Source organism: Ooceraea biroi, chromosome 2 (assembly GCF_003672135.1).
Source record: "Ooceraea biroi isolate clonal line C1 chromosome 2, Obir_v5.4, whole genome shotgun sequence".
In the NCBI taxonomy this organism is placed as follows: domain Eukaryota; kingdom Metazoa; phylum Arthropoda; class Insecta; order Hymenoptera; family Formicidae; genus Ooceraea; species Ooceraea biroi.
The window spans coordinates 15,903,919-15,928,351 of NC_039507.1; the positions used below are offsets into that span (position 1 = coordinate 15,903,919).

At 39.5% G+C, this 24,433-nt stretch overlaps 1 protein-coding gene across 2 annotated transcripts in view; it reads left to right on the forward strand.

The window, feature by feature from the left end:
* LOC105280134 (plexin-A4) overlaps window positions 1-24,433 on the forward strand; it is a 234,719-nt gene that overhangs the window by 36,726 nt on the left and 173,560 nt on the right. The window contains exon 1 of one of the 2 annotated variants that reach the window (XM_011340394.3): window positions 1,126-1,449. The exons of the other annotated variant lie outside the window; for it this stretch is intronic. The gene's annotated coding sequence lies outside the window, so the exon portion shown is untranslated. Of the gene's footprint in view, window positions 1-1,125; window positions 1,450-24,433 lie in introns of those variants that run through there. 2 annotated transcript variants of the gene reach the window in all.

Below are 24,433 nucleotides of genomic sequence, written 5' to 3' on the forward strand. Positions count from 1 at the left end.
TTACCCATCAATGGAACGACGCGTTTCTATGTGGTAAAATATTTAATTTCATTTTATTCCTTTATTCTTTTACCCTTTATTCATTACAGAGCCAAGCAATGTAGAATGTACGCGTGACGTTGCTGTGCAATTTGTTCCCATCTCTTGCATCATCACGATATCTATTTATCATCATATCCGCTATTAGGCACGACGGAGCTGTCACGGGATTTGCTGTTCGATCGTGATCGCACCGCCTCGATTCGCACGTGTTATTTCAATCGGCGAGGACGCGCGCGCAACCGCATGCGACCGTCGCAAGGTAGCGTCGGAGCGGCAAGGCGCACCGACTATAGAGGGAATTCCATTGAAGTCGAAGCTTTCCCCGCGGCGGGCGCGATAAAAATACGTGAGAACGCGTCGTCCGTCGCTCTGCCGAGCAGGAAGAATATCGCGCGCGATGTTTTCTCCGGAGAAACTCGATACGCGCGAAACTTCGACGAGGAGTTCTCGGGGAGTCACGTTGCACGAGCACGTCGTTTTGCAACAGCGACGTCCTCGCTCGTAGGAAGGTCGTCTCGTTCGCTAGGAACGCCTTCGCTCAAGTTGTTAATTGTATTAGCGAGAACACCGTCGTTCGCCTGCGCGCGCACGCGTTATCCCTTTAGGACAAGTACTCGCCGAGTATTTCGTACACGAGTACGCTCTCTCTCTCTCTCGCGTTTCTATTTGCAACGGGCGAAAAAGGGTGACGGTTAAACGTTTCGGGGAAAAGGAACATCGGGCGAAGGGCTACCGCTGCCGCGCGCGCGCGCGCGGGCGCGATCACGCTCTCGTTTCACTCCGCTACCTGCCTACCCGATGTACGGCGAATCTCACGATCGGGAACGAGAGCAAAAAGATAACGAGTGTAGCCTTCGTGCCAGACGGTGTACCGGCGTGTTGCGCGACTTCTAGTGGTCACGCGACACCCCTCGAAGCGGCACGAAGAGAACACAACGTGGTGCGTCGAGGCTACTCGACTGAGAAGCGGAGCGGAGCCGCGCCTGCTCGTGCAGGTTCGCGCGCGCTCGGTCAGGTTCGTGCGCGCTCGGTCGTCCTCGCCGCTGGAGCTCGCGAGCCCTTCGCCACCGTAGCCGTGATTCACAGTCCGGGTCAGTTCGTCGAACGATCGTCGCTCCGTGCGGGAGGACGCGTGCGCGAGTGTCGCTGTGTGATCACGTGAGAGAAGTGCGGAGCAGTTCAATAGCGTTCGTACAGTGGTGACTAAACCGCGTTCGTTCGTCGCACAGTGGTGGTTACATTTCGGGACCTCCCTTAAAAACGAGTGATAGTGAATCAGACGGCGAAGCGGATACGGGGCTAGTGACGTGCCGAGGGATAATGTGCAGGCGTGTCGGCGTGCGGGCCGCCGTCGAAGTTCCACGGAGAGACGCGAAAGCCGCCGACGGGCGCCAACACGCGTGACAGGTAAGACTTAACCTCCACCATCATGGTGCTGACTCCAAGCCGAATCCTACTCGGGCGACTACTTCCCGACGGCGGCGGACATGTATCTCTCGTCGCGTAGGCGTGGTTTTTGTCTTGCCCGTGTATCGGCCGGTAATCGCTATCATCATCAACGACCTTTCCAAATGGATACCGAGCCGAGAGTACGTTACAGGAAATCGAGGAGCGGTGATCGTAGGGTCGATAAACTTTCGACTCGGATCGTCGATCGATCAAGGGTTTCGTCTCGTTCGGTTGTTTGGACGTCTTGGGAAATTCGTGTGCTCCGTTTTGAATCTAGCTTCATGCTCGGCTGAACTTTGGGTTTTGTTTCTCTCGGAAATTCCGATGGATGCGAGAGGTTCTTTATGTCGGGTCCTTTATTCAGGATATTCACGGATAAACTGGGCGTTACGAGCCGTTTACGGGGTTTTAAAGACCGTCGCATTCTGAGCACGGAGTTCTCACCGATGCGCTCAACTCCGTTTAGCACGACTTTTAGACGCATTAGACGCCGCGTTCGCGTTGAGAAGAAAGCGAGTCGAGCTCGAGAGCATCTCTCCCGAGCAGCGGTTCTTAACCTCTTGATTTTGCGCGTCTCCATTGAATCATTATCAAATATCTTTCTTCATGCACCAAAGATTCTATTTAACGTTCTAATTTTTTATCTGTACACTGAATTACTTTTATATTATTTAATACATTTAAATTCGAAAATGTGAGAGAGGATTATGTCTTACGTCAAACCAAAATTCTACTTTAGATTCTTGAAAAATTTGTAGAAGCAACAAAGAGTACAATAAATTACAAGTTACTTCCTGTACGCTTAATTTTCTGATAAAAATTATTTAATTTTTTATTAGTTGAAAGTTTGAGTGGATTGTGAGAACCACTGTTTTAGCCATACCATTGAATTCTAAATTAGTTGAAGAAAAGAAGAGTGTGTGAAGAAATTTTCAGTGTGACGTAAAGTTATCTAACGGGTACAAGAGAAGAATGTGGTCAAAGAATTAAACGAATTAATATGAGAATTAATTTTTATATTTCTGAAACGAATGTTTCGCTATCTGCCAATAAAATTCCATCGTATATTATACTTTGGAGTTTTTTAGTTTTTTGTATTAACACTTCTGAGATAATAGTTTAACAAATTTATAGTTTATACTTTTAACAAAAATTTCTTCAATTTTTTTTAAAATCTTAAACCTGTCAAAATATTCATTCGAATCGGAGGATAGGTTTTTCCTGTCTTTGATTTCTTGTATTTCAAAAGTGAGATTCCTTTGTTCTTCAAGCACTCGTAGGAGTAGAATTTGACACTAGGACATCTGAAGAAAATCATCCAAGTTTTTCCAAGCTTATATTCTCCAGTATCTCTAGTCTATCGTGTTATACGGGGAGTGGTCATAACTCTGGCAGATGTATATGGCTCTGATGCGATTATTATGCAACACGCATATATTTGTCTCGCGCAAGAGGTATTTGAAATTCTTTTCTACTGTGTTCGTTGTGTAAAACTGCATAATATACTGTATGTCATCCTTTTCAACCATAACTGCAGTTGCAGTTATCTTTTATGTTCAAGAAAGTAAAATGCATCTCACAGATCGTGCAGAAGCGTAAATGCATTTCACAGATCGTGCATATTGGTGAAGCATTTGGTGAAGTGTCAATACATTTTGACATGATATATCTCATTTTCATGACGCAAAAATACGAATGATAATAAAATTAATGGCACGATGTGATTTTGCTATTGGCTGAAACGAAGGCGTTTTAGGGTATACAACGAATACAGATACATTTTTTAATCCTTTGCGTAACGAGATGGAAATACAGTTCAAAACACATGAAAACGTATTGATCGGCTCTCGATACAATCAGGATTCGAATAAAATAATGCTTTTGGCAATTCATAGTCGAATATACGTGCACAATGTGATTTCCTAGGATCGAAAACGAAATTTTCACACGGAACAAAAGATTTCAGCAGAGTTTCAATATTTTAACACTTCGGGGAACAATATGTAAAACTAGAAATTTTTCAAAGCAAGAATTTATTAATTTATTCGACATGTCACATTAATTTGTTCGATATATAATTAATTGTAAATTTTAATTTTGTTATAAATTAATTGCGTGAATTGTCAGTTATCTAAGGGAGATAGAGAAACAAAAGACGATGGAGCAGAAATCCTGTAACTGTACAGGAAGAAAAATTAAGTTTTAACAATGACATTTTCTTCTTTAAGAATAAGTCGACTTGAAATTTGAAGAAAGATATATCAGGTGTGAAGATCGGTATTTCTACGACACCTTATATATACACGAGTGTTTTCGAGATGCCTGCATACGCATACGACTTCTTGAATCAAGTCGAGAACAAGCTATTCAGAGACGCAGGCAAAGCCGTTATCCGAACTTTCATACTCGAATATTCTGTCGTAGGGCGATCGCAAGTCTGGAAAATTTTCTGAGCACGTGAATATTTTACGAGTTTCTTGCTTTACAACTTGTGAAAATAATTGTGAAGATACGTAATTCTCACGCTGATGACAGAACGAACGTGCTTCTGGTGGTGTTCCAGATGTAATGCACCACGCGAATATATCTCGCATAATCGAAAACACGGAGGGTTCGAACAAGCAGAACAGAACAGGACATGAGGATGTTCGCCGGAACGCTTTAATACTTTAATGCCGTTTTGGAGTACAAGCGCGAGTCGGGAAATATGTTGCTTAACGTCGTCGTCGTCGTGCGACGCGACTCGCACCCCGAATTTATGCGGCCAGTATTCTTTCCTACGGTATTCCGTTGCGTATATATCATCCCCGAGTCTCGAGCGGTGAATCGTGTGTAATCCTCCGTTCTCGTAACGGCCACAATGCTCTCTTTATTCCTCCGCCCACGGCACGAAACTGCAGCTTTTTCGAGCGGTTTGTACCATTTCCAAGCTTTAGAGAATCTATCGTTTTGTGAAACATTAGATCTCAGGAAAGTGGATAAGTTTTGCCTGTGTCAACAGTGCATACTTAGGATACATTTCTCAGACCCTATCATGAAGATAGTAATTTGAGAATAACGATACGATCATTTTTAACATAACTATCCATGCTTAAGGAATGTGGATTTAATTGTCTCGTCAGGATTATTTCGGAAACGTCAAAACTCGAAATTTTCTTCTTCTAAGTGTTATTTATATAAATGACGAAGAAATATGCTTATTTAAATTTAAGTTTTGGATCCAAATGGTTTGGAATAGCTTGTCAATGCCTACAGTACTGCGCGAATATAACGCGGTGAAAACACATCTATTCTAGACAATAACTGGTAACTTTAGTGCACACGACCGTTTGCGAGTTATTCCAAGATGGACAGTAATGGAGAGATACGTCATCCAGCCAGTCATGTATACGAGCGAGGTGCATTTTTGACGCCGGTCGAGGCGGAGCGGTCTGTTCGTGCGTACGCGTGTGCGCGCGCGCGTGTGAAAAGAATCCGCCGACGAAAATCGACGTGGCGTTCTGTATTATTCTTGGTGTAACGTCTCCGTGACTCGAACGATTCCACAGCGGAAAAGTTTGTTCTCTCGTTAGAGACGACGACGACGACGATGACGACGTCGCGGTGTTAACGGCGTGGTCGTGCCGCACGTGGTGCGTTACGGAGAGAGAGGTGCGGAAACGACGTCGTTACGATCTCGGGGAAGTATGGCGTTTCCAACGGTTGGATTTCGCCTCGTCGCGGGAAGAATATTAAGGAGCGACGCGTCGTTAATTCGAATGGACAGATACGGGTGTTAATGAAGTGGTGGAAGTCATGCCACTCGTTTGGCACTTTATACATCAAATGGAAGATGGAATAGTGCGTGTAAAATTAAATAACAGCATTTAGCAGGCAATACAATTGTTAAATACAAACAGATTTTATTCCGCGCTTTCAAATAAATTTTTGAATTAACTTGTTGACTGTTTGTTGAGCATGGATTAATTAAGATTGATCAAGATACATTCCTGCGAAATTTATTCGTTTATTGAATCGCTTGTTTTCTTAAGAATAATACTCATGATTCTCAAACTCTATCCAGAACTGCTGTCAGAACTACTAGAACTATTAAAAATAATTTAATTGCTTTTTATTCATTTTTTTATTTTTTTGTTCAACATAAAAAATATTTCTTACTTACTAGGAACTCTAGAATATTTTAAAAAGAAGCGCATAAGCTCTATTTAGAATGATTCAATCTTGAAATTGAGTGTAAAGTTACCACTCCATTTTTTAAATGCAACTATGGTGTTAATGAAACTGGAATTTTATTTTTGAATAATAAAGAACTCTAAAACTCTTCAAAAGAAAGCAAAAATTCTAATCAGGACCATGGAATTTTGATATCTGTTAATTCCAACATTTCATTTATTGCAGTAATATTCTGCATATTATCATACATATTATATTGCTCATTCTTCGGCGAATATTTTGCGAGCGAATGCGTTGTCTGGAGCCAGCTTTACAACGACGAAGCACGTAGCTGCGATGAATGGACAAGAGAGAGGAAGGACGAGCACCGAAAGTATGAATGGGCTAATCAATTTTCAAGCGTAGTCTTTGCCCGCATCCTGACCGCCGCGCGCATTCGTTCACGTCGGCATAAAAATGTTTCAGCTGCACACGCTGTCGATGAGACAAGCGATTTAAATCAATATACATAAAAACTTGAAGTAATTCTGGCACATAATTAGTATGATGTATGATGTAGTACGGCTGCACAACAACTTGTAACAAGTTGTTTCAAGATACAAAAAACTAAAAACCTATATCCGTTTTTTGTTTCGATAAAATATCTACTTTAAAATTAAGAGACTATATTGACTATATATTATGAATATTGTCCACAATAATTGTGATTTAAATATCTTGGTAGTCACGAAAAGTTTTTAATTACCACTTTTAGTATTCAGAGATTCTCACGACTATTCTCTTTTCTCACAGTTTTCATATTACTTATTATACCGCGTCGTTCTTCCAACAGAAACAGACCTTTAGACGCACGTTTTTGTATATTAGGCAATGAGCGTCCGTACATAATAATACTTTCAGAGTACGCTTCTTGACATGATACAGCGTTGACGTGGGGTTAATCGACACATTGGCCCAATTGCATGTACGCGACCTTTATCTCTCGTAACGGCACTCCCGTCTTTAATAAGAAAACGTTGTTACGACAAAGCCTGGACGATGGGGATCGCGAACGTATCGCGGCAACGATGCCAACAAGAAAACAGCCGTGAACTCGTGCGAATGACTGGTCACTGAATCATTCGCGCAATAATCCACGCCTGCTCACTCGAGAGCTGCTCGGCGGTGTGTTGCATGCACGCGCGTGTGCATTTGCATGTGTGTTCTTATGCGTGCGTGTTCGTTGGGTACGTTCGTGCATGTGCAAAGCCGGTTCCGTTCGCTGTTCACCGAATATTCGTCGACCTGTCAGGCGGATATCGCATCACGATGGATGATGTAAGATATGCGATTAGTTTTGCCGAACGCCTCGCCCCGCGCGAAATTCTTGTTCATATTCTTCGTAATAGGCGAACAGCTTCATCAATTTGGAGCTCCCGAATATTTTGTCTTTTTTATTTTGACGTCTGTTAAATGTGGACGGAGAGCAGAATAAATCAAATGATCGATGTTCCAGTGCGGCTTTGAACATTTTGCATGCCGAAAGTACTCCAATCTTTTCGCACGTCGTCTGTTGACATTGAGACTTCGGATTTGCATTCCGTACGATCGTGCGAGATGTGTCACGCGTCCGACAAATGCGCCGTTCGAGAACTGCATGCCGGTTTGCCTTTGTCTTTCTCATCATTGACGTGCTAATCGACAGGTAGACATGACTACTCGTCTATAAATAGATCGACGACGTCGCGTGCGCGAAATCTAAAATGAACACGCGCGCGCGAGCCCACGAATCATTCATGATGATTGATCGGCATGTGAATAATAGAATAATTGAAAAGCTGAAAATACAGTGTTTCACTTTAACTTTCAAAATAAAAAGGTGCTTATCACTATTGATCGTGACGTGTCCGTGATTCATATATAGATATGTTTTTTAAATGCCACCAGATGTTTGTTTGCGAGTATTCAGTGCAGAAGTTTCTGATTAAGGAAAGGATAAAATGATATTTTGCGATAGACACGTGTTTTTTCGTTAAATCAGTATAAATTATTAAAGTATTTCCGTTTTGCGCGATGACTAGGCCTTTTTCGCGATGAAGTTTGATCGGTATAGAAAAAAATGTGAATCTTACTTCATGCCATGATAATCTCCGGTACGATGTACGAAGGGATTCTGGGAATTATATCCTTCTTTATAATTATCGCATTCCGGCTCATTTATCATCCTGCCATCGATGAATATTCAAGGGCATTATGTAAGCGATTCGTTGTCTTCGTTTCGGTGCGCTTTAATTTCATCACTGCACATACATCTCGCAGCACATTAAATACGCATTAATAAAGTTGCGTATATTAGTTTTAGGTGTGGTACGTTAAATTTCATGCCTTTTAGGCATGCTTTCGATGACAGCTATATCATTATCCCTTAGTCAGTAGCGTGTAATGTGAAAGATACATGTTATGAGTCACAACTAAATCTTTATCCATTCTGTTTAATATTCTTTTTTTAATTGATCCTGTTATTAGGTAACTGATTCTCAAGGATATCAATTAGGTAATATTTGAGAAAGTATAATAGCGAAATTTGCGGCAATGATAATAATAGCAATATTATATGTCTCGAGTTTTCCATCCCTCTATTTTATACTTCTTGAATGTAATAGCATTTTCTTGCTCTTGTTATATTCAACACATTTACTTTGTGTTCACGAGTCATTAACAGTTCTCTATTTCATACAAATTTCTAAGGAATACAATACAGCACGCTAACCCGAAATTAAAAGCTAGAAGGGACATTCTTCCTGCCGAGAATTAAAGCAGCATGCATGAATTCTCACGCATCGTCGAATCTCTACATTTTCGTGCAATTAGTACCATGTGTGCGCGCCATGTGCATTCTTCATTTTCATTTTTCTCTCCAGCATCGAGTGGAGAAGAGAGAATAGTCGGAGCCATAAATCTTCGAGCAGGCCAAACGCGCCACAAGTGGTTTAAAATTCAAACGATTTCGGCGTCTCTTCGACCTGTTCCGCTGGAGATACGTGCCTTTCGATCCTCCGTTTTGATAATAATGGCCGCCGGACTTCTTCCGAAACTGCTTTGCTCAAGACGGAGAGAAAGAGGACGTATGCGTACTCACGTTTTCTTTTGTCCTGGCACGGGCCTTCGGTCCCGACAATTTCGCAATGGAAGTGTGAAGTCAAATTAGCTTTCGTCAGGAACAGCAGCGACTCTTCCTCTCTTTCTCTCTGTTGCCCATCCCCGCGCATCGTTCTACCTCATCATTACAGACCCTTTGTCTTTCTTCCTGGAACTCGTTTCGGGCCCGTCTTGACGGGTCCGGCGAGAGCGGGACCCGCGAAAACGATCGCATTCCCCTGATCCCGTTCGAGCTCGTCCGGTCGATTTCAACCATGGATCCTTCGATCCTGTTTGAAATTGAGACGTTTCAGGTTCTTGCATTTCAACTCCATGAGCAGTTCCGATATTTTTTTCCACATGTTTCTCTGAAGAACTACTTCCTTTAACTTGCTTTTTAAAAGTATTTGTTATTATTATCATGAAAAAGAAGAAGAGGAAAAGAATGTACAAATCTTTACCGAAAATGATATTTTAGTAGATTAAATATACCTCTGATGATTATAGGTATAAAGAAAACGATCAAATTAAAGATTATACCTAAACAGAGATATGATCAATTTCTTGTAGACATTTGTGTAATGATCTAACACGAATTTAGATACAATTTAGAAATTAGAAAATTGCAGAAATTTAGCGAAAAAGTCTTCAGCTCTTGTGTGGAAAGAACTACGCAAGGACACGACTCATATCTTTTATTTCATCTTAATTGACGATTGACAGAGAAAATCAACATGTGGAAATATAATTATCTTGCACTGCTACCGTGTAACGCGATCATAGTAACGCGTTCAGCCCAATCATAATGACTCCTTGCGACACGATGATTACTTCTAGTGGCTCAAGAAATGTTAATCTGGTAAGGATTTTAACGCTAGAGCGACCTTGGTCGTTGAAACGCTGACATTGTAAAATGACGGTGATCCACTGGTAAGACCAACCGTCGTGTTTGACATTTTTCAAACGACATCTCTCCAGACACGAACAGTCATTACTGTGCCGGCAAGAGTTCGGTGAGAAGGAGACGACTTGTAATTCCAGTCATCAACTCTTTTCATTCTTTTAAAACGACGGTTTTGTTCAATGATGCCTCCTTTAAATGAGTCCATGGTACACCAGTCAAACACCAAGCGAACATTAAATCGCACATCACGCATGTTTAATAAGCGTATCTGGCATCTTTGGTCACTTTCTAAAATTTTTTCTCTCGATGTTTCTCTCGCTGTTCCAATTTAACAATATTGAAGTCTTCGAGTAATGCTCATATATGTGTTTCATTGTTCTATGTTTGATCGTTATTTGTTTTATTTGTAGTGGAAAAATAAATTCGTTTAAAAATAACCATCACAACGATGAGGTAATTCAATTTTGTTAACTCGAGGGAGCATTGTTTATGCTTGTTCGTACCACTTTTCATCCTGTTTTTACGTCAAACAGTACGAAATTAAGTGGCATTTTCAATATCGGTCAAAAGGTAACTGTTATTTTTGGAGGTATTTTAAAATGGCCAATAATACATACAACAACCACACAGGATATTCAACGTCAGAAGTGTTAACAGTAATGCAATGAAAGTTGAAAGCAATTAAGAAAATAACTTGCCTCTTTTTTCGTATAACTAGTTTTCGAATAAAAGTTTTAATAAATTTTTATCTTTTATAATAAATCAAAGATAAAATTATTCATCTCGACATTTCTCAACTTTGATATTATTGGAAGCTGTTGAATTATACTTTATAACACGAAATTTAAAAAATATCGAGATATTAAACAAACAAATAATGTTCTAATATTTTTTCCGTTTTATCAATATACATATTCCGAGGAATACATGTGAAAGCAATTAACTCTTTTCCCTAAAAGTCAAAGTAAATATCTTCCAGGGCTATGACTCGTGTCATAAAGCGTTTTTTCCGACGAAATTCTCTAAGGGTCTCTGATGTTTCCTTTTTTAATAAAAGTTGACTTGGAACGAGTCGGTCTTTAATTATTGACAGAAGGAGCGAGTTGCCGGAAAGGTGTTTCTTGGCAACGTGTTTTACGTGCTAATCAAACGCGCGATCGCCCTCACCTGTCGCGCAGGACAGTGGTCGAGGATCGAGGGGTCAGGGGTTGCCTTTCCATTCGCGACACCGGGCGTTCCTCATTCTGGCGAGTTTAGCCGGGCGATAAAACGGCCTCTTGGCGCGGCAATGCCGAGCAAATTGTAGGACGGAATGTTGGTGCCGCCTCTCCTCCTCTCGAGGAAACTCCGTACCGGAATGGCCTCGGATCCTGCCATCCACGTGGATCCTCGAATAAAAGAGTCGACCAGCTGTAAAACGGCGAACCGTTATTACGAGGGGTAACAGAGAGAGGGGAATGGTGGTTTGGGCGCTATACCGGAGCCGTCATCCCCGGGCGACGTTATACTCGGTAACTTACAGTCCGTGACCCTCTTCCTTTTTCGCTTTTTCTCTACCTCCTTCGCCTGCCAAAGGTACAAAGCGAACTAGCGGGCGCGAAGATCAAACGGATCGCGATGAACCGCGAGACATTTGGAGATAATAGTAGAAACATAACGTGAAACGAACAACAGGCGTTGCTGGTATTAAAAGGAGCAGAGAGAAACTCTTCAAAGTATCAAACCGTTACGGTTAAAATATCTAGGTGGCAGCAAAATTGCAAATATTTAGGATAATATAGAAACTATAATTAGAATAATATAGAAACAAAGCATGACATAAATTATGTAACTTGTAATAAATATTTTAACATGAAATTGTAGTTTTGATGTATTATATATAAATATTTTGAACTTTGTCATAAATATTGCCATAAATATTGCAAGAATTATATAAAAGATATATTCTCCAATTTTATTAGTAAATAGATATTAATAATTATGTTAAAGATGCGTGTTTGAAATTTGGTGAGAATTCTTTGAAACTTACATTTCATGCAAGTAATAAAACAGCTTATAACGCTAAACTTATCGAAGAGTTGCACTTAAATAAAGCAATATCAATAATCACATCTCATATCTTTTTTTGATCTTCGATACAGCGGATGTTTTGATCAAGATCAGCTTACCGTGTTTATGATGGTCTGGCTTTCATTGGATTTTATTCACAGTGAAAGAATTCACAATGAAAGAATGCTTTTGCCTTTTATCTCGCGTTGTCGCGTAAAGAGAAAAAGAGAAATTGAGATGGAAAAAGTGAGAGCGCGAGGATCAAACGAACGCAAATTATTTCTGCTTCCAAACGAAATAATTCCGTTCGCATCGTCGTCGTGGAAACAACGAAAAGCAATTTTCCCTCAAGTACGAAATAGGTACGGTGGATCTATACCGGAGTTTCATTTTAATACCAGCACGGCACTGTGTGTGCAAATGAACTCAGTTGCACTCCGTGTTGCCTCAAAGAAATCATTCAGCGATTTTACTTTATCCGCTATCCGGATATCCGCATGCGATTTAATATTTCTCATCGCTATTGTGATCGGAGACCCAACGAAATTATGCATTATTACACTTATTTCGTGGAAACGCAATTACAATTAGCCAATTACTCACTGCGTTACGAGGAAAATTCCTCGTGATAATTATCGTTACTTCGTAAATGCAAATGATTGCAAAAAGATTCTTCGTAGATCAAAACGTACGAAGAATTTTGGGATAGCATAAGAGGAGAACTGTATGCATATCTCCATACTCCGCTTTCGCTTTGTATTACCTTGGTATCACGTAACCGAGATTGCGATAGGCGGCGAAATATTTTCGCGGCTGCGTCATGCGGATATTAGCGTAATTACTGTGGTTATCGGGGCGTAATTAAGACAAATTACACTAGCACACGGTCGATGTTATTTTTGCTCATCAGAAAACTCCGCGATTAGCTGCGCTTATTATTACGAGGCTGTCATCAAACCGACTGCGTTATTATCATAATATTATGCTTTACTATTTTCTTTCTCTCTGCCTCTGGCTGCCTTCGAGAATAAATCTGCGAACTGTACTTCGCAACATTTTCTCTCTTTAAAGAGTTCTCTCGATTTCTCCTTCTCTTTCCGCTAGATTTCTCTGAAAGAAATGGACGAACTTGTACTAATTGGATCGATCGAGAACGCATTACTTTCTATTACTGCAACTTCATTCATTTATTCAGAATTTAACAAAGTTGTTAGTTCACGCTACTTCATTTCGATCGATATGGAAGCCAATTTTAAATTAAAATTTGAATTATTCCACCCAAATTGTTTCCACTCAATTCCTGCGTTGTACTTCGTAAATTGATTTTATTGATGATAATAGAATTTGAATTATCTTGAGAGATTTTTCCAACTGTTGTTAATTTTTTCTTATTAACATATATTTTTTTTATTAATCTGTTCATATCTCTTGTGCATATAAACGCTTTATGAAGCATTTTACTTTTAATTTGATGGAAATGTGTAGCTAAATGCGATAGAAATAACAATGAAGCAAGTACACGTGTCTAGACAATTCACGTGATCCGTTCTACAGTCTTGTTTCTCTGCTTAACAGCGCACGGAATCCTAGAGTAGGCTATCCTCATCATCGATGGAAAGAATCGCGTGTCGTAGCTTCCCGTCACGCGCTGATGCCGCTGTGAACATGGTATAAGGGCACTAGGACGCCGGAAGTGAATATAACCACATGTTGGTTGGCATTCCGGAGAAATTAACGAGAATTATTAACAATTAATAACGAATAGAAACTCAAAAAAGGTCAAGTAACGTTTTTAAATAAAACTTGAAATTTTCTGCGAACTTTTTATTATCGGTATCAGTACTTTTATTAATCTTTCAACATATACGTACTTTATATATTTATATGTTTAGTATTATATTTTTTTATTAAAATATTTTTTATTATTAGTCGAAATTAACTTAAATGTCCTTTATCTGATTTTCTTTCTGCAGTTGATCGAAAGAAATAATATTTAAGATTTAATATTTAGAGTCACGAATAAAGATATCTAAATTTCATAAACATAAAGCGGTGGATGGGCCAAGCATCTCCATATAGAGCATACATATATTTAGCAGCGTCTCTGGGTTAGCGAATCGGTTCGAAATTACCCACGTTTACGAATAATACAGGGGACATTACCGTAAGTACTGTCGGCCGGTGCAATTTTCAATTTCGCTCGGCCTTCTTGCTTGACTATCCGCGCGCCAACTTTTTTCTCGCGCCGGCCGGCCAACCGCGAGAGCTTCTTGTGTCCGTGTTGATATTATTTCTTGCGAATTTCCATGTGTCGAGAAAACCAATCAACGAAAAGCTGCAAGTCATGAAAAAGATAATCTATACGGTGGGGTTCTAATTTATCCTCCCTCCAAAGAAGATAGGGATATATAAAATGCATTTTTATGCCAATCACAAATAGGTTTGTAACCGCTTACAAGATCGGCTAGCGTTTCTTTCGCCGTGTACTACACGAACGAGGAATTTCCTGCTTTCCAGAATACGAAAGTAGTGTTTTGTCGTTGATTAGCTATGGCTAGCGCATTACTTTCCTCATTGAAAAGACAATCCAAGAAACGTCTAACGCTTCGCACCGATATTTTCTATTTTCTTCCGATAATTTTTATCTAAACTTAAAAGGATTATTCTCGAATTGTTAAATTTGTATTTATAGATGTCTTTACGAAAAATTGCAAGTATTGGTATAATGTAAAGGTAACTTCTTTCACTAAAAGTGCATACATCTTAAGTAAAATATATTTTGTGTCATCGAAAATTTTAATTATTAATTAGACCTAAGATTATTCTCTGCTGTAGGTATCTAGTAAACTGCAATCTTTCCACTTCCACTTTTATGAAGAAATACGTACTGTCCATATTTTTTTAGAGATAAACGAAGAATTTTTAAATAAGTTTGTGCATGTATTTATATTCTCTCTCTCTCTTTCTTTCCCTATTTTCCTGAGCAACTTTTGCCGAAAATAGAAGGATTCGCGGATCTAATTTCCGCGGCAGTATCCGTCCGGATTATCGCAAGTAGATTTTCCCAGACTTTCACAAATCGAATGCAAATCGCAGATTTCCGGCCTCATGTAAGAAATAATACCAATCACTTACAGCTGCGGTGGAAAGCCGTTACTCGATTCTGCGGGCCATTATTTTACTTTGGAAAATACGGGATTTTGAGGAATTATATGTTCGAAAATGCGGCTTGCGAGACAAATATCAGAGTTCGCATAGCAAGTCGAGTCTTGTTTCTTCATCGCAACCCCGTCCGAGACCTTTGAGTTAACTGGTGAGAAGCCGTACTTAATGTTCGCGTAGAAGAACAGTAATGTTTGTTATTCTGGCGTACGTCAATGGAATGCAAATCGCAACGAATGTTTAGCTTCATATAGCACCAACAATCGCTTATTGTTGGTTGTATGGAGTCATTATTCGATTATGCGATGCTCACCAGGAAATACCGAGACCCTCGAAGATTATAAACTTGAAAACACTTTACCAAACGAAATATCAATGCAGTAAGCCGAATTGCTTCTACTTTGCGATGCTCCTCGAGACTCTCGAGTTACCTTCGGCTTAATTCGCGAGAGCCAAAGTGAGAAACCAGATACTTAATACTCCGATTGAAGTGCCGTGTTTGTTAATCTCGGAATATTAATCGAATGCAAATCACAAGTGTCGAGTAAATAATTATTCGATGCTGACGGACAAACATCAGTCGAAATCTCAATGACTCGAGTTCATACAATGTGACCTGTCAAATGACTTAAGCAAGATTGTAAAATCTTACGAACAAGATTATGCACGAAAAGGGTATAAAACACGACATAAGCGCTAATAAACACAGAAATGACTGGAATTTTATGAAATGGTATAGTTACAGATGATAAAATTAGCTATCATTGTTGTGTAATGATTAATAAATTAATATATAATTCTTAAAATAATTATAATATATAGCAAATATAACTTCATAGTTTTCTGATATTTTTATAATAGTTATCACAAATTTCATTTATGTGTCTTATTAGAAAATTACAAAGATACAGCAGTTATACCCCATTACCTCGATGATTCCAGTTATTTCCTATTCAAAGTTAGGCTAGTTGAAAGTGAATCAGGCATTCAGTGTAACATTTTACCGAAGTTCAGCCAGGAAGTTGAGCTATCGCTTCATTGCCATTCCGTCCCGCGAGGCCTTCGAGTTTATTCTTGACTCAAGAAGATCCGAGGACTTAATCTCCGCCACGAAGCATTATAATCTGCCTTGTTCTCGGAATATAAATCGAATGCAAATTGCCAAGCGATTTTCCAAGCGATCCAGGAAATAATACCTATCGATTAGCGGTGTTGAGTGCCGTTGCACGATTACCCGAAGCCTCCTGGGAAAACGAAGGATTCGCGTTGCTTATCGGCCGTATCGATCATAGTCGTCGTCGTCGTCGTCGTCGTCGTCGTCGTCGTCGTTGTTGGAAAAGACTCGATGAAGAGGATACGAGAGATGGTCTTACCTTGACTCACCTTGGGAGTCGCATTACATTAGACCGGCCATTTCTTACGTCGTCGCTTGCGGTTACATTAACTGTCTGTTATGCGGGTAAATCGACACACGGGAATTCAGCCGTGTCTCTGACTCGTAACGCGAAAAATGAGCGTTTTGTCGCATACGAAACAATTATGCTGGGACGTTTCGTTATGTGAACGTAGCTTGGTTTCTTTATGCGAGAATATTATAAGCAGGACTACGTTATTGCTAGGAAAACTATGCTTACGAAACGTCGTAGGAATGCGTAGTGATATTTTTGTCGAGGATAATCGTTGGGACTCGAACACACGTGCGATAAACGCGTACCTTAAAGTGCTTGGGAAAGAGAAAGAGAGAAAAAAATGCTTGAGTAAAAAGATCATGAATGATAACCATATTTGCAGAGTAATAGAGTCTTAATGATATCATCGTTGCCTAACAAGCATATATCCATACATTTCTATAATATTTTATAAAAATTAATCTTTTTTATAAATTAATATAAATTAATGATATCATCGTTACCTAACAAGCATATATCCATACATTTCTATATTTTATAAAAATTAATCTTTTTTAGAAATTAATATTATCTCTAATTGGCATTATTAATAGTCCATTTCTAAAGCATTATATTTGCGATTGCTGCTGATCATAGCTAATGTCAGGTAAAGATTTAAAAGTATTATTGTGTTTTAAAAATAACACATAGAATGTGCAAATTATACATTCTTTTATCTAAAGGATTAATTCACTGAAGTTTTCTAAGTATCATCATTTCCGGTCTTTTCATACGATAAGCGTGTTGCTAAGCGCCGCCGACATGATATTGCGTTCATGTTCCGCGTACAGCATTTCCTGAGAATCTTACGTTCTTATCTCCGAATGAAGTGCTCTTTCTGTACTTTTTCGGAGAGTGACTAATTCGAATGGACCGTGACTGGTCGGGTATGATAATTAATGGGGAAGAATGGTGGACGGCGATCGGTAGCCGCGAACGTTAGCAGACGTATCCGTCACTTTTGCATTCTTTTTTCGTTCCCCACCTTTGAGTCGAACTTTCTCTTTTTTCATTCCGACGGGTTCGGTGCCCACGCATACCGGCCGGAAATCTCGTCCGCAGATCCAGATCGCATTCTCGCGAGGCTATTCTCAAGAATTTACTTCTCGACCGAGACACTTGCGCGACTAAAATCGTCGCCTCTTGCCCGCCGGACGAATTAATTTCCTGCGCTGTGAGGAGTGTCTCGAAATCTCGAATCGGAGTACGTTGAAGGCCACTACGTGATGCTCTTTGTGGTAACTGACCTGTTAATTAGCTGTGAAATATTATGGAAGGAGATCATAAGCGCCGCATGTGTGATACGGACATCTAAAGATCAAACAAACAGATAACGTGAAAAGAGCTCTGATAAAATTCTAGAATTTTATGGAAGATACATAATTCTGAATAATATTTATTCAGAACTCTACTTCCACGTCACAGTTTATGGAGATTGTGTTGACAATCTCCAAAGGCAATAAAGAACGTATTTTATCATTATATTGTTACATTGTATCACATTGGATATCTTTATATTATCTCTTGGAATTATTTCAGTTATTCAGTTTTCGTAATACAAATAATGTTAATGTTGTATATCACAGTATGTCGCACGAGTTAAATGTTAATAATTAAAAACTGTTTTTTTCGCTCGTGTTTTTGAAAATTTGCATGCGAAATATTTTGCCACTTGATACCGTTTAAAAAAATATCGTCTCGTCTCTGAAATCTATATATATTCTACATAATACATGTAGAAAATGGTACGTGTCTCTCAAGGAATGATTTAAGATTTCGCTCATTTGTCCGAAGAATCGGAATTGTTGGAATTGATGATTAAGTTTGGACAGAATGAAACGCCATTCTCGGGATACATCGTGATTCCCATTTCCTCTGTCAATATAGCTGATCTTGAGTCGATGAAAACCGTTCGATCTGACGATGTAGCTCATCGGCACGGAGCAACGAGTACCGAGCGGGGTCATTCGACGTTCCCAATAATCGATCCGTTACACGCCGGTAACAAAGTGCCGCGGCTCGGAGCCGTTGAACTTGTTAAGAATGAGATTTCGTTCACACCACCTTGCTCCGCCATCGGAATCAATAAAGAGCCTGACGGGCTGAACTGGGTTAAGACAAGAGCAGAACGATACGATTCGGAGTTCCACTCCGTTCCGTTTCATGTACGCGCGACTCGCTATTCTTTGTTTTTCTGCTCTTTTTACCAGCGCGTGTAATGGATTACATGATTTAATCTGTGCCCTATCTCGCGTGCGCATCTTCCTATTGATCTTCTCCTTACTTCTTCCTCTCTCTTTCTCTTTCTCTCTCGTTTCCTGTTATTTCTGCTTCCCCGTTACAATATCATTTATGGTTTATGTGTATGTAATATTCGTTGATAAGACATTATCTGGATCATTATAAATCTAATTTCAGTCACAATCTGTGTCTTTCAACTATATATACCCACTTAAAAATTTTTATACGATTTATTAGATTATTCTGCAGCGTCTGCTCGTATTTAGTAAATATGCGATTATTTCTTTTCGAGTAGAAACTAATACTTGTTTACTAAATTTTAGTGTGTTTTTAGTTTTACAACGTTTGCAATTTCGATACGTAAGACACAGTATCGCGATGGTATTTTATCGATTAGTAACCAGCATATTATTTTTTTCTTTTGCCTATCAATAAACGCTCTCTTCTCCGTCTGTACCGCACTCTGCTCTATCTCTTCTCTTTTCTCTTTTCTCGCCAACCTAGCTAGAACGTACGGCCGACCGTATAACGCGGTCGCGCTATTAAATCTAAGTGGCTTAAGGCCTTAAAGTCCGCTTCGCGCCAATAAAAAGTGGATGAAATTACATTGGCCGGCGGGCTTGCGGCTTACTCTGCCCTCCGGCCGTCCTCCCTTCGCCAGCAGTCTTCGTCCGGGAAAAATCCGCCAGCGCCGGTATTCGCGAGTTATCGCGCGGATATCGCGCCCTTACCCCCGGAAATGGCTCTTACTCGTAAGCAAAATGACGCGACGGCGACGGCGATACGCACCCGCTCGCTGGACGAAGTTTCGCGGCGAACAATCTCGTCGAGAGATAGCATCGCCGCGCGTTCTCTTTGGATAAGAGATTACCGGATAAGTCGCGAGTCGCGTTCGCAAATATGTCTCTGTGTGCCCGGTGTCTTTGGCGAGGTTTTCGCGCATCAGCCCTCGCACGACTCCCCCGCACGGAGCAGGGAAAATTAGACGTTGAGAAAGGGGACTCTGACTCGCTCCCTCGGAAGCACGGAGTATTTTTATATCCGCGTGGCAGCGAGAGCTTCTTTCTCGTTTGGTCGTTTCTTCCAGCGTTGTGGTTTCACACAATTGGAGCCACGCTTGCGACACGTTACTTATGCTAATAGGTCCGTCCTACAGAGATATTTTTAGGAACGGATTAGCTGTATAATTTAGTTGCCTCTCTCGTCGTCTCTACGAACGACAGAGAGACTCTGGAAAGAGACAGAAAGATAATTGAAATGTGATTAGATTTAATCGATACCGGAGGAATTGATCCTGAGCGTTCCACGATATTAATAGTAGCACTACTTCTGATAAGATACATGGGATTGATGATATGAGTAATCATGTTTATAATAGTGATGATACTACATCGCATCCTTCTCTCTCTCTCTCTCTGGAAAGTATGTTCTATCTTGTTGCTGTGGTAGATTTGAGAAGTCGATACGACATCTCGTTACGCGCTCCGCAGCTTCGCTCGGCTTTGTTTGCACATAACAATCGCAATTATCTCGGTGCGACGTTATCTGCCATGATTCACCTGCTAACCTACGTAATACAAGCCTGTCGCGATTTGATGTCGCTGCGACGCGTTTAGGGAGTAGAACCTTGTGCGGTGTATCATCTCGGACAAGTGCAAATTGGCTTTAACTGCTCGGTAAGGCGTTTTGCTATGATTCAGCCGACATCAACTCGTTTGATCTCGCGGTACCTTTTTTAGAACATTAGGTTGCTTAATACGTCGAGTGTACATCACGTAGATTAAGAACGCAAAACGAATAAAATACAAGTGTGAGAAAGTTTTGACAAGCTCTGATGTTAAAAAAGAAAGTGCATCTAAAAAACAATATCATGTTTATAAATATTTAGAAACAAATTAGGTTCAATATGAAAATTAAATAACTGAAAAATGCAAATTTATAACTAAAATCAATAATGATAGCAATAAATTAATAATAATAATAATAAGCATAAAAGTATATGAAATATGCCGTTAGCGCATTATTTTTTACTTTTAATTGGAAGCAAATCACGATGTCTATTATTAGTGCTCCAGGAATAGAAATGTATTTTTTTAGGACAAATAGGCTCATTCATGATCGAATGGTCCAACAAAAGATACGCTATTATAATCGTAGTTAATGCAAGCCAGCTCTCGGGTAGCATCTGTGCGAAAGGCATGACGGAAGTATAATCAATAAAGTGCATCTCGATGGGCTTAATCGCATCGACAGGCCGGCCGCTTCTCTCTCGTTAACCCTTTCAATGAAAATTAATTTAACGAGGTTTTATATAGCCTTTTCTCAGGACGCGTTTTTCTTTTCCTTTGTTTAGAAAATCCGTTTGTAGCTCGATCGGGTTAATGAACGCTCCGTTTCAAGGTTTTAAAAGTATCTATTTCATAATATCTTATTAGCCTACACTTTATCGTTTACATAATCAATAATGGCCTATATTATAAAACATTGAAATATCCATTATGAAAAAATGACATTATATGAGATATTTGGAAATTTTGTGTCAAATAATGTTTTAAAAGTGTATATTTTTTGAAAGATTTTTAAAATGTCATAACATAAATGTTGTTTCTAATCTTTTAAATATATTTTTTAGTTTTGTATTTTTTCTGTATGCATATTCGTTTTAATATGCAAAGATTTAAATCATATGCAAATGTGTTTATGCCATCTATTAATGTCACTTAAAATATCATAAATCATAGCAACCCAGAAATCTCGTTTTGCCTTTTCCCGCGAACAATGAATAACGCGCATTTTAGTGTGATACGCGTGTGACGCACAGATCCAAATATAACAACATACGGACAATGTTCAGCAAGATTTAACGGTTCGGCAGCGCGTCGAGCTGTTCCTTCTGAAAAATAAACGTAAATCATCAGGTAATCCCGTTAAGACGGATACACCGTGTCGGTTCGTAATCACATCTCGCATGAATAATTTGTGTTTCGAAGTTTGATTCACGCGACTTTTGCAGCGAGCGGGACGTTTATCGTTCGAAGGCTTCGAAATTAATCGACAGCGTCGGCGGAACGGATGTTTAAAGTGAGATTCTTAGGCAGACTACAGAAAAGTTGCCCATCCATCCACACTCTCTCCGCTTTTCTGTACGCGCGGCGCTTTTCTAGATAAATCCTTCAATTACAGCCCGGCCGGGCGAGTCGGAAAACGTGGCCGCGGCGCGACGTAGCCTTCGAAAACTTAGTTTCGCCTTCTCAGGGCGGCGGCTTTAAGTGATTTATAATCAAAACTGGATTAGAGGCGGGTTGGAAAAGCCTTAAGTTGCTCCACAAGCTCGGGGCGAGGCCCGAGAGCTTTATACAAGCTCCGTCCAGGTGATTTAAAAGTCGTCTAAAGTGTATTAAACGCGAGATTCTTTGCAAAAGCGCATTTTGTGTGTTTGCAGTATTGGCATGCGTCTCCCTTTATTTCCCCTTCTGCTTGGTTACTATTAAAGTATTCGAAAATCTTAATACTAAGTTCAGTGATATATTCTTTAATTAATTGTAAGAATGTTTTCTTAATTAAAATCATATAAATCATGACATCAATAATTGTTTGTAAAATTATACATTATATTGAAATTGAAACATTTTATATCAATCTTCTAAAGAATAATTGCATGACAAAGCAATCTTGCTCTTTCAAAATTGAAATTAAGATTTACTTATAAAAATATTTAATTCAAAATGGATGAGAAGATGCGAATAAGGCGTTATTGTGTTTCCAAAACCGTTTTGGATGAGTAAATGTAAATTTTATTAAATTTTATTTTATTAAATTACATTTTATTATCGATTTATTATTGAATTTTTCGATTTTATATAATCTCTTGTGGCAAATATCGTATGTATCGTGAATAAAATGAGTGCGCAAAGATTTCCCTCGTGATGCGTGGCTACTTTCGCAGAAATGCATTGCCAACTTTTTCGCATCGTTATAATTGCGTGACGGAAGCCGTGCGATAATCATGGCGAGCGCGATTATCAAAGTGATTAATTGCAGAAGTCGGTGCGTAACGAGATGGTATCTCTGCGCTAAAAATTCGCTCGCTGCAGATTGCAATCGAATCACTCCGATGTACGTTTATCACACGGCAAGCAATGTACAGTTGTGCGTTTATTACGTTATATTATCGATACAATCGGTGGCATTGGAGCCTCGACATAGCACTTGCGAACAATAGTAGAGTCACTATACCATAATTACTTACAATACTTAATTAATTTTTTGCAGTCACGATTATTTTCTTTTAGAGAAGGAACGCTGAGAGAGTCTGTATTAAAAAGATAATTTATTGTGACGGAAATAAAAAAGTTTTCTATTTTCATAGATTTTCCCCATAAAGCTACATACGCGTGTAACATTTATTGCTGTATTTAATAAATTAATTTCAGTACGGATGTTTCTTAATGTTTGAGAAACTAATTTGCATTATTGCCCTCGCGCTATTGTCAGACATAAGTACTGTGTTATAAACGCCAGATATGGAGCTGCAATTAGATTTAAAGACAGGTTGCGAGGGGGAAGTGAATTTTGCAATTAATACAAAGTAGGAAGCGTGATTTATCGCTTCGGCTTGTTGTTGATGATATCTAAAAGCAATTTACGCGGGACGATATATTTGAACGAGAAACCCTTCCTGACGAGACGTCGGGAAACGGGAATGATTTGTCGCTACAGTATTACAGTGGTGACACACGCCGCTGCTATTTCGTCGCGATGGGAAAACGATGTACGAATTCTCTCGGCGAAACGGAAAGTTGTCGAGAGTCCTATGTCGACGTGTGACAGGTGTCTCTGATAGCGATATCTCGGCATTGTGTTATATAATACAGGGTTTTCCGCTACTTTATGTTGTAACCTCAAGATACGTCTGATTTCTGGAATAATCTTTAGTTAGAAATATTACGAGACTTTCGTCCTTAGATAATATTTATATCATTTTTTAATATGATTTATTTTAATGTATTATTAATATTCTTTTTGTTTAATTAAACATTATGGATGAAAAGCTAATATGAATTTGGATTACAAACAGCTTAATATGCAAAAATGGCTTGTAATATACAATGGAATAATCGAATATTTTATTTCTATCGCGCTTGGAAATCGAACAGGCTATACACATATTCATGTAAGATTTTTAACTTGCAATCAGTCAAAAGAACCAGATGCTAGAGTTGCGACACAATGTCGCCGAACACTCTGTATAACAGAGGTATCTCGTGACGGTTTTGCCGTGTCCTTCTCTTGATATGACACCTCGCAAATGCGCGTCCATCTGGTCGTCCAACACGGCCGCGCATCTCGTCGTATTATTTCGGTTATGCCGATTCATCACGTTTTGACGCATCGCCAGTGCACTGCACTATGACTGATGTCATCCAGACACTGGCCTTCGTTCTTCGATCTGTTACCAGGCGTGATAATGAACGACCACCTGATTCGCTACCGCAGAAAAGTTTATATGTTGCAGGATGAAAAGAGAAAACCATAAATGGAAATAAATTAAGATAAAAAAGAGGAGGCAAAAAATGCCCAACGAAAGGAGAAACTGATCGTTCATAATAGTTACACAAGATGATCGCAGAAAATATCTGTATACACTGCAAATATTTGCAAGCTTTTTTTGTAATAACTGTATTCGGCGATACATTGACACAGAAATATCGAAACGAGATTTTTTTGGTGTAATCTACAACATGTTGCTTAGAAACGCGAAGCTATTAAAAATGGCACAGCTGTCAAGTTGTCCTGAAGCCTAGATAAGATATGAACAGCGGTTGGGAATCATTCTACATGATACATT